This window comes from Mesocricetus auratus, unplaced genomic scaffold, assembly GCF_017639785.1.
Source record: "Mesocricetus auratus isolate SY011 unplaced genomic scaffold, BCM_Maur_2.0 Super-Scaffold_100010, whole genome shotgun sequence".
Classification (NCBI taxonomy): domain Eukaryota; kingdom Metazoa; phylum Chordata; class Mammalia; order Rodentia; family Cricetidae; genus Mesocricetus; species Mesocricetus auratus.
Window position 1 is genome coordinate 86,575,797 of NW_024429194.1, and position 12,014 is coordinate 86,587,810.

A 12,014-nucleotide genomic window follows, 5' to 3' on the forward strand; every position below is an offset into this window, starting at 1 on the left:
GATGGAAACCCACAGACATGCACTGCACACACGGGGGGGGGAGAACAAGCCAGTTGTGGCTGCATGCACTTGTAACCCCTGCACGGGAGGCGGAGACAGGCATGCTCTCTGCGGGGCTCGCTGGCCAGCCTCGTCTGCTTAACAGACCCTGAGCAACTCTGCCTACTCTGCTCCACGGCTCCATGTGCCATCTGGTGCCAGCAGGTGCCAGGGAGAGTCACAGAGATGCCTCAGCAGAAAGAGATCTAGGAGATTAGTAAAACTGAGTATTCCAGCTCCCCTCTTCCTCTGGAGAGAAGCTTCCTTACCTCGTATTTTCCCGTGATGCACTGCATGTTTATTTGGCCTTGATACTGTGTCCTTCAGCAACTACACTCTGACAAGGAGCTGTTCCCACCTGCATGGGAGCTGAAGGTGTAAGACGGGAGCTGCCAAGGGCTGCTGTGCTCCCAGGCGAGAGTCCAGATGCATTCCTTTCTGCAAGAGTCTGATAGTGCACACATTAGGTTTCGTGGTTACCATTCATGAACTGTTCAAGCAGTGGGGAGGGGAGACTGCTGGCTAGGCCTCAGACTGGGGTTTTCCAGCTCTGTTCTGGAGCACACGAGAGTGTCAAATGCAGGTTTGTGTCTCCTTGCTTCTCCTCCACTGCAACGTATGAAAAAGATAAATGGGAGAAACTGAAAACTTGAAAGTTGAGGATGGTTCCTTAGAAGATGTTTTCAAAGACATGACCCCAAGCCAAAGAGATGTTGGGATGTATCTCAGCTACCCCAAGAGGAAAAATTCTTTCCTAGGTGAATGGTTTTCCTCTTCCTCTTCCTCCTCCTTCATGTGTGTGCAAACACATGTACTGGCCTTGGTGCATATGTGGACATCAGAGGACAACATCCAAGAGGTGAGTCTCCTTCTGCCCTGTTCAAGGAGTTGCTCTGTTATTCTTCATCAGGATAGCTGGCTCAAGAAATTCTGGACCATTTGACACAACTGGGTGTTTTCACATGGGCTTTGATGGTGAACTACTAACTTTGTTCAGCAAATGCATTTACTCTAAGGTGTCTCACCAGCCTCATCATTTATTATTTCTAATGGATCTTGGGTTGGGTAGTTGGTCAGCTCTTCTGTTCCATGAAGTGTCACCAAGGGCCATTTAGTTGGCATTTTGGCTGACATTGTCCTATGATGTAAATGCACCCACACAAATCTTTTTTGTTGAAAACTAATCCCCTGGTTCATATGCCATGGCAGTTAGAGATAAAGCCTTTGGGAGATGATTAGGGTTAGATTAGATCATGGAGCATTAGTGACTTTATAAAGAAGGGAGTCTTAAAAAGGCATCTGATCCTCTCTACACAACATAAAAACTTGCCAGAAGTCAAACATATTCTAGCACTATAATCTTGGATTTGCCAACCTCCAGAACCATGAACCAAGGAATTATTCTTTCCTCTGTAAGTTACCATGCTCAGGTGTTTCATTATCACAACAGAAAACGGGCTAAGGTAAATCGGAATCCCAAGGTAGCCTCACACACTAACCTGGGACATAATCTGGGATAGGCTGGAGGGCTGGAGGCTGGTTAAACCTCATTCATAAGGGTCTTTGTCACTGAGGTTTTGGGCTCCAATCTGCTTATATTGTGACCATGTCCAAAGGAAGCAAAGTTGGTAACTTCAAAACAGCAGGAAGCCTAGGCTCTGAAAACTCATATGATATTGTGAGTTCTGTCCATCAGAGAGACACAAGGGCATCCCAGAGTCAAGAGGATGGAGAAATCTGTTCTCCTTTTTGATGAGAAAATTGGTATGCACAATTAGGAACAGGAGGAACTGATGGCAACCATCTGTAGATCAGCTACAGTGTTTCCTATGACCTTAAATATCAATAGACCTACAACACTTGAATTATACCACACCTTTCCAAGGCATTCCAAGCATTGTCCAATCACCACAGTAACACCAAACCAGTGTCTTGTAATCTACATTAGGTCTAGATTCAGATGAGGAGTCTCAAGGACACCCTCTTGATCTGATCTGGTGACTTAAGAGGTAAAAGAATAATTTATTCATACCATCTCCTATCCTAAATAAATAACCCAACAAAGGCAACTCTATTGAGAGAGCAAGAGAGAGAGAGGTAGAGAGAGAGAGAGAGAGAGAGAGAGAGAGAGAGAGAGAGAGAGAGAGAGAGAGAGAGAGAAAGAAAGATTATATGGCATAGTAATTTGAAATGCAGCAAACCCCACTCCTGGTACTAATTTTCATATTTTTTTCAGAGCAACTTTTAATACCAATATTTATTTCTTGGTTGTTTGTTTCAAGGCAGGATTTCTTTGTGTATGTAGCCTTGGCTGTGTCCTGGATCTATCTCTCCAGGATCTCTCTACCCAACTGACCTGTTTTGCTAGAAAGATGCTAAGATTTCTAGTCATAGTGGTTGGTTTTCTGAAGCACTGTGTTGGTAGAAGCACATTACAGGACCAACCACTACTTAAAAAGAGTGAACCCCATTTCTTGATGAGAAAAGATATAAAGAATTTGTAACTTTTTAAAAAATAAAATTTTATTTAAATTAAAAACAATCTTATGTTATATACCAATCCCATTCCTTCTCCCTCCCTTTCTCCCTTGCCCCCCAACAACCTCCATTCACTCCCCAGTGAGGGTGAGGCCTCCCATGGGGGATCATCAAATTCTGTCACATCATTTGGGGCAGGACCTAGGCCCTCCCACGTGTGTCTAGTCTAAGAGAGCATCCCTCTATAGGGAATGGGCTCCCAAAGCCCATTAGTGCACTAAGAATAAATACTAATTCCACTGTCAGAGGTCCCATAGACTGACACCACATTCAGGGGGCCTGGTTCAGTTCTATGCTAGTTCCCCAGCTGTCAGACTGGGGTCTGTGAACCCCCACTTGCTCAGGTCAGCTGTTTCTGTGGGGTTCCCCAGCATGGTCTTGACCCCTTTGTTCATCACTCCTCCTTTTCTACAACTGGATTCTAGGAGTTTGGCTCAGTGCTTGACTGTGAATCTCTGTTTCTGCTTCCATAAGCTATTGAATGAAGGCTCTAAGACAGCATTTAAGGTTGTCTTCAATCTCATTTATAGGGGAAGGGCATTTAAGGTAGCCTCTCCACTATTGCTTTATTGCTTAGATTCTTAGTTGGAGGTCATCCTCGTGGATCCCTGGATGTTTCCCTAGTGCCAGGTTTCTCTTTAAGCCTATTAATGGCTTTCTCCATTAACGTATCTCTTTTCTTGCTCTCCTTCTCTATTCTTCCCCCAAATTGATCTTCCTGATCCCACATGTTCTCCTCATACCTCCCCTTCTCCCCTCTTCTTTCTCCTACCTCCCTCCCTACTCCCCCTATGTTCCTAATTTGCTCAGGAGATCTTGTCCCTTTCCCCCTCTCTGGGGGACCATGTATGTCTCTCTTAGAGTCTTCTTTATTTCCTAGCAGTATTATTTGTAATAGCCAGAACCTGGAAGCAACCTAGATGTCCCTCAACTGAAGAGTGGATAGAGAAAATGTGGTACATTTGCACAATGGAGTACTACTCAGCGAATTTAAAAAAAAACAATGAAATCTTGAAATTCGCAGGCAAATGGATGAAATCAGAAGAAACCATCCTGAGTGAGGCAACCCAGATACAGAAAGGCAAACATGGTATGTAGTCACTCATAAATGGATGTTGGACATAGATCAAAGATAACCAGAATGTGTGACTTTTGTTAATCTATGATAGTCTATACTTTCTGAACAAATATTCAGCTATTTCCCGCATGTAAGATATCTTGCCCTGCAAGTGACTGTGGGTAGGACATATAACTCAACCCTCCAACCACAATGGCACATGGAACATCAAGGAAATGTGATGGGAAGACAGTAAGAGCCAGAAGAAAACAAGTCAGGAAAGCAAGACTGTAGTGTATTGTTGATATCCTGGCATTATGTTGCCCCCACCCTTTGACAACTGGCGGGGTACGCACTCTGGCATTCAGGCAGACACTTAGACAGCTCAAAGGGCTCTGTGTTGCGTGGCTGTGTAAGGACTCTGTAAGCATGTGCAAGCTTTCCCTTGTAAGCAAGCACCTCCTGCCTGTTCCCCTCTTTCCATTTCCACTCACCAGCTGCCACCAATCCCTCCTCTTTCCCCCTTTCCCAGTAAATTCCACATGAGTTTTGTGGGTTGTGTTCATTGCCTAGAGCTGCAGAAAACAAGCATTCCTCTGTGGTGGTCTCCGCTTGAGCTCCCACCTCCAGGTCCTGCCCTGACATCCTGCCTTGGACTCCCTCAATGATGGACTATAACCTGTAAGCCAAATAACCCATTTTCCTTCCAAATTGTATTTAGTCATAGTATTTGATCTTAGCAACAGAAAAGCAAAACAAAACAAAATGAGTGTGTGGTACATCATAAACTTGTGTGCGTATATGTGAAGTCAATAGGAAGGCAGTAGGTGTTCTGCTCTGCCACACTTGGCGTTGCTCCTTTGAGACAAGGTCTGTCACTTAACCTGGAGCTGGAATGGAAACCATCATGCCTCAGCAATTCTGTCTCCACCCTCTACAGCACTGGGGCTCCAGGGCCCCCACAGCCATGCCCAACTTTTAAAAAATCACGTGAGTGTTGAATTCTGAACTCACGCCCTCATAGCATGGCCCATCTCGACCATTTAGAATGTAAAGTGGTGTTGAGTATAGCCAATGTTGCCAACCACCTCAAGTCACAGGAGAAGCCTGATGTTCAGCCCTGACAAAAACAAGCCCTGGGAAAATAACAGGGGACAGACACCCATAACTTCCCACTGTGAGAATATTTTTACGAGGATTTATCTTACATTTTGTGTATGCATGTGTGTCTGTGGGCAGTTTCCTGTGGAGGCCAGAAGAAGATGTTGGGTCCCCTAGAGCTGGAGTTACTGATGGTTGTCAGCTGCCTGCTGTGGGTGCTGGGAACTAAGGAACAGTCCTGTGGAAAAGCAGTATGTGCTCTTAACTGCTGAGCCATCTCTATAGTTCCCATTGTGGGAATATGAAGAGCTGTAAAGTCTCAGTGTACGGCTGTTTTTGATTATCACAATTTTGAATTGAAGGGTGAGGTCCCATAGACTGCACAAGAACATATTGGTATTTACATAGTAACGTTAAGGTAGAACATAAGAAAACAAAATTGTTCTTACGTTTTTTATTTCTACTCTGTGCCCTCACCTCAGTTTCAAAATGGCCCCTTTGCATTGCATTTGGGATCAATGTCTCTGGGCACTTTGTGTTATCAAGCCTTCTCCATAATATCTAAACAACCCAACAAAGTTTTATTAGGGCCATTCATAGGAGCATGGGTGAGGGGATACTTACAAAAGCATGGGCAAATAAGATTACCCCCTCCCCCCAGCAGCAATTAATAGCCTATAGATCCTCAGGGAGGGGTGGGGCCTTATTAGCTCCTCCCCTCTTCTTGCCAGAATGTCACTCATCCACTGTTGTTGAATGTGGTTCTCCAAGTGCAACAGCCATCATTTTAAACCAGATCAGCTATGCCTGCTTGCAAGACTTACTGACACTGATGTCCCCTCAGTGAAGGAGAGGTTGGGAAGGGTCTGCACCTCCCCACTGTTTGTATTCAAGCCTTCTTGTCTTAGTCACTGTGGAGGTCTGAATTAAAATGTCCCCACAGACTCACAAGGAGTAGCAAGCACTATTGGGAGGTGTGGCCTTGTTGGAGGAAGTATGTCACTGAGTTGTGGGCTTTGGGGTTTCCGAAACTCAAGCCAGGCTACTGGTTCACTGTCCCTTCTTGCTGCCTGCAGATTCAGATATAGAACTCTCAGCTACCTCTCTACCACCATGTCTGCCTCCATGCCACCCTGCTTCCCACCACCATGACAACAATGGACTAAAACCTCTGAACTGTAAGCCAGCCCCAATTACATGTTTCCTTTTATATGATCATGGCGTCTTTTCACAGCAATAAAATCTTAACCAAGCCAGCTAGTGTTTCTATTGCTGCAATGAAACACCATGACCAAGACAACTTATTAAAAAAAGCAATCAATTGGGCTCAGTTGTTTCATTCAATGATTTCAAAGGGTTAGACTCCATGATGGCAGGAATAGCTGAGAGATCACATCTTGACCCACACGCAGAAGGCAGAAAGGGGACATACCAGGGATGGCAAAATTCCTTTGAAACCTCAAAGCCTGCCCCCAGTGATACATCTCCTCCAAGAAGGCCACATCTAATCCTTGCAAACAGTCCCACCAACTGGGCACCAGGCATCCAAACTTAGGAGCCTATGAGGCCATCGTCATTCAAACCAGCACCGCCCTAATTCTATGGGGACTTGAAGCTTCTAAAGTACATAGGCTGAGGGAGCTTGACTGCAGAGGGTCTCCATTTACATAGCTTTGGAATAGCCTTGTTGGGTAAGACTTTCCAGTGAGGCTGCTTGAGGTTCACTAAGCTCGGCTCATGATCTGTAGGAACACCCAACACACTCATCGGTCCTACGGGCTGAATTTTAGCTCGTTCATATCTCGGTTTGTTGTTAGGACTTTGTAAGGAGGGAGCAGGTGATACTGATGCATCCCTGGAAAGAATTCTCATGACAACAACAAAATAGCATTGAAGAAGTAGTCAGGCAAGGGAATGGAAGAGAGTCCAGAGGCAAAGGAGTATGTTTTCAACAGTGTTTTATCGACTTGACACGAGCCAGAGTCATCTGAAGAGGGAATTGCCACTGACGAAACGCCCCTATCAGACTGGACTGTAGGTGAGCCTGCCAGGCCTTGTCTTGGTTCATAGTTGATGAGTGAGGGTCCAAACCACTGCCACCCACTGCTGGGCGCGTGGTCCCAGGCTGTATAAGAAAACAAAGCATGGCAAGCAAGCCAGTTAGCAGTATGCCTCCATGTCTTCTGCATCGATTCCTGCCTCCAGGCTCCTAACTGTCCTGCCACGTTTTTCCCTTGGTAGACTGTAAACTGTAAAATAACATTTCTTGACCAAGTTACTTTGGGTAATGGTGTTTTATCATAGCAATAGGCACTATACTAAGACAGGATGAATAGGATCAAAACACATTATATGTGTGTATGAGAATGTCAAATTAATATATGTTAATTAAAACTAAAAAAGATACTCCCCAACTAAGTATAGTAATAAGTTTTCATTTTTTACAGGTTATGAAAACATTTGTGAACAAAAATCCACCATGGATACAGTCATACTTCTTAGACTAGCTGAGGCATTGCTGGGAGACCACACTGGTTTTTCTCAGCCTACGGCACAGGCTGGGTTCAGAGTCTGATTCTAGGGACCATCGTAACACAGCCTGGACCAGAGACCATCAGCACCCAGCTTGGAAGCCACTCTCTTCCGTGAGTCCGTCAGAATCATCAGCTCCTGGAGCACGTTTGAACATGTTGCTCCCCTGTCCTAGGATGACCGTGTCTCAGGCCTGGCCAGCCTGTTGGGGAAGTCCCCTGACTCATCACACACTGTTGCCCAGCATGTGGCCCTGCCCATCACGTCAGATCCACAGCAGGGTTTCTGTCATCGTTGGACCACTCTGTGTGCCACTGTTTGTTTGCAATGCCATTGTGTAACCCAAACATTTGCAAGAGGAGCCTGGTTGGCAACTGGGAGGCCAGAGTCCTTGTCACCCTGCTGTGTCTCGTGTGGACCAGGCATTCCCTGACTATTGCCAAGGGACTGATTCTATTCATCTGAAATGATGATGGCAGTGCCACCTGTCTGCCAGCTGTCTTAACCTTGGCTGGCCACTGAGGCCACTTTTCCTTCCCTCCCTCCCTCCTCCCTTCCTCTCTTCTTCTCCTCCTTCACCTCTTCCTTCCCTCTCTTCCTCGCTGTCTCTCTCCACCTGACTTTTCTTTCCACGGTTTCTCCCCTCTCTCTCTATTTTAAAGAAGGAATCCATCCCACTCAACTTTCTGGATGTGCTGACCCGGCTGATAAGAAAACTCCACCTGCTGCTATGACACGATAGTCCAAGACAGCCTGGCCACGGGGTCCCTGGGCTTTAGGATATGGGTCTCATAGTGTAGGCAGCCATCTTACCAGTCAGTCAGAGAACCTGCCTGAGGCATAGACTGGTGGTACCGATGAGTTGCTCGAGAAAACCATTCCTGAAGACACAGACACACTGTGCTTCCAGTTACACAACCATCGCCTCACTTAAAGTACCTTAGTCAAGCTGTTTCGAAAGAAAAGACTCTTGACTGTGCTAGTATCGTATTTCAATGGCTCTCAGGGAACATTTTTTTCGGCGCTCGCACCGTTGTGTGAATGAGGGCAGCTTGTTTTAAACGGTGGAAGGAGGTGGGTGCGATGTGGCAATGTCTCACTTTGGTTCTTATTGCTGTGAAGAGACACCAAGACCATAGCAACTACATTCAAACTTACCACATTTCACTTCCCGGGGAGACCACAAACCTTTAACAATACCACAATGCAAAATGTGTTTGGTCCAATTTCAAAAGTCCCCATAGTCTATCACAGTCTCAACAATGCTTAGAAGTTCAAATTGTCCACTGAGATTCATGTAATCTCCTAACTACAGCCCCCATAAAATCAAAATAAAGAAATCAGACCATAAGCTTCCAACATACACTGGCATAGGATACACATTACAACTTCATTATGTAGGAGGGGAGCATAGGGAGGAAACACCGGACCAAAGCAAGATGGAAAACCAGCTGGGCAAACTCCAAACTCTGCATTGGAATGCTCTTCAGTTCTCAAACTCTGTTCAACTTCGCCACTGCAACACAGTTCTTCCTCTAGGGCTGGTTCCACTCCCCGTGAGCAGCTCTCCTCAGCAGGCATCCCCCAACTCTGGCATCTCCAACATCTTGGGTTTCTCCAAGGCAACTTCACAGCTTCGGGCAATGGCCTCTCTACCAGGCCTCCATTCAGGGACACCCCTGACACATGCCTGGCCTCAGTGGCTTTATTCCGTAACTTCCTTCTTCTGTCCTTAGCTGTTAACCCAGAACCACCTGCCAGTGGCTGAAGCTGCTTGCTGGGGTTGGAACTTAACCCCCTCATACAATTACATCTGTACCTGTTTTCTGTCTTTCACTGCCTAGCTTTGGCTGTCTTTGAACTTGCTCTGTAGACCAGGCAGGCGTCAAATTTAGAGATCCACTTGCCTCTGCCACCTGAATGCTGGTTTTAAAGGTATGGCCCACAACACTGGGCTGTAAGCTTTTCTTTTGTTCCTTTTCAAAAGCTGGAAACGTAGCTGGGTGGGATCTTGCCCTAAACTCATCCCTCCTTTTGTTCCCTTCCTTATTTCATTTATCTCTTGGAACATGGAATTTAGCTCTATTGTATTTCCTGGTGCTCTTTCTTCTCCTCAAAAGTTTCATTCTGTAATTTACCCTGATCAACTTGCTCCTTTTCACTATGTATCTTCCCTAGAATTAACACTAGTAACCACAAATCAGAGTCTATGCCAGGCTACTTTGAAATTTCTCCTGTCAACTGAATTAATCCAAAACTCTTTACTTTAGCCATAGGCAGAGTCTTCAGACAAGGGCAAAAGGCAGTTACTTTCTTCACCAAAGGATCACAAGAGCAACCTCTAGACAGCATACCCAAACTCTCCCCCGAAACCTCTTGGGTAAGTCCCTCATAGATCGTCAAATCACACGGAGCACCTCTGTCTTCCATGCTCATACTGGTGTGGCCCATTAAGCAGCACTTAAAAGCATCCCACGGCTCTCATAAGCACCAAACTCCAAAATTCCTCCAAACAAACAAACAAACACCTGGTCGGATCTATCACAGTAATACCTCACTCCTGGCAGCAACTTCTGTCTTAGTTTGGGTTTTTATTGCTGTGAAGAAACACCATAACCACAGCAACACTTAAAAAAGAAAACATTGAAGTGAGGTGGTTGGCTTACAGTTTCAGAGGTTCAGCCTATTATCCCCAGGGCAGGCAGATGTGGTGCTGGATCTGAGAGTGCTGCAGAAGGGGCAAGCCCCCCTGCTTTATCAGCCATGACAAGCTGCAGAAAAGACATGTAGGCTTCTGACTCAACACATGTTGACCTTGCCGGGCCTGCCCTAGTCACTAGGAGGTCAGATACCCTCCTCGTGGCAAGGAACCAATCAAAAGTTAGCTGACGGGATTCTGGATGTGCTTTACATGGCTCTGGGAGTGCTTTATGGTAAAAGAGGCCTAACAGTGACATGCAGAGCATAGCAACCACCCTGGGAGGGCCTATAGGCCATAACAACCAGTTGACCAATCAGCACAGGACAGACTGTCCAAGCCCAGAAGCACACCAACCCTGAAACTGTTGTATACCCCTAGTCACCCCCCTTATGCTGCCCTATAAGATCCCTGTCTCGTGGTTCCCCTGGGTCCTTCTCCAAGCATCCACCGTAATGAATGGACACAGGACCCCAGTTAATGGGATTAGCTCATTAAACAATAAAACACTCTTTGCTGTTGCATCGGAATGGGCCTCTTGGTGGTTGGGGGGTTCAGAATTTGGGCACAACATTACATCTTGCAGGCAACAGCAACACAACTGACTAACACACTGGGTGGTATCCTGAGCATAGGAAACCTCAAGCATGACCCCACAGTGACACACTTCCCCAACAAGGCCGTACCCACTCCAACAAAGTCACACCTCCTAAAAGTGCCATTCCCTATGAGGTTATGTGGACCAGTTACATTCAAACTACCACAAGCACCAGTGCTGAGCTAAAGCCTGAAGTTTTGAGAGTTTCCATAGGGGCTCTGGTTTGTGTTGGGTTCAGGCACCCTTCCTAGTGAGATGCCATACAAGAGCAAGAAAGAAAGATCCAGAAGCCACACAGAGAGATAGAGACCCAGGTGTATGGTGTCCCTGCTGAGCCCAGTTTGAGTTGCCTTGTCAGTTGGACACAGACGCATGAGTGGCCACAGGTAAAAGAGAGCAACCACTCAGTAGATCCAGTTCAGATTCCAGAGTCTGGAAAGGTGACCACACAACTGTTGTTCTAAACCACTGAGTTTTGAGGTTATTTGATACTCAGCAGTAGATCAAAGTACTGAGCAACGCATGGCTTCATGGGGGTGTTGTAAGAACTAATGAAGATGATGAGTGCAAATTGCTTAGCGCAGCACCTGGTTAATAGAGAATGCTATTAAGAAACAACACATAAACATGGTAATGACTATTATTATTATGTTACACAACTTAAATTACGAGTTCATTGAAGGTAACAAGCAAGTCGTATACACTGATATCGTGGGACCTGTTATTGAATGTGCATACCTTAGGCATTCGGCCAATGCTGATTCCGGTGAATGGGTGAATGGACAGATGGGGGGGATGAATAGATGCATAAACGGATGGGTGGAGAAATGGATAGACATAAGGGTAAGATTTCTTGGAAGACAGAGGTTCAGATCTAGACTTTGGCCATAGTGAACAGAGCTATATTCCATGACTCTCCCACAGCACAAGAACATTAAGAGTAGTAACTAACTTCATGGATCTCAGAGTTAAATTATGTTTTGGTTTTGGTTTTGGTTTTTTGTTTGTTTGTTTGTCTGAAGAATTAGTACACCTAGGAATAAGCCAGTAAAGATTCTCATCAGAGGGGTCTGTGATACTCACTGTAAAAGCCTTTCACTGTCCTATTGGAAAATGTTCACCATCAAATGTTGGAACTCTTGTACAGTTAGCATGTTTGGAATAGCCACATCTTCCACAGGTTAAAATTCAGCAGGGCTGAAAGTTAAACTGTGAAGTTGCCCCCTCTTTGCCCCAGTCACCTGGTTCCCCCTCCACAAGCATTCAGTGCTCCCGGCTTCCTATGTTTCTTTCCAGAGATACTCAGTCCCCCAATCTGTGGGGCTCCCAATGCTGTGGGACTGGACTTAGGTTGTTTGGTGGTGACATCTGCCCTGACCCTCCATTTCTCATTGCTTATTTAAAGAGAAAATGTCTGTCATCTTTACCACAAACTCTTTTTTCCCCCTTTG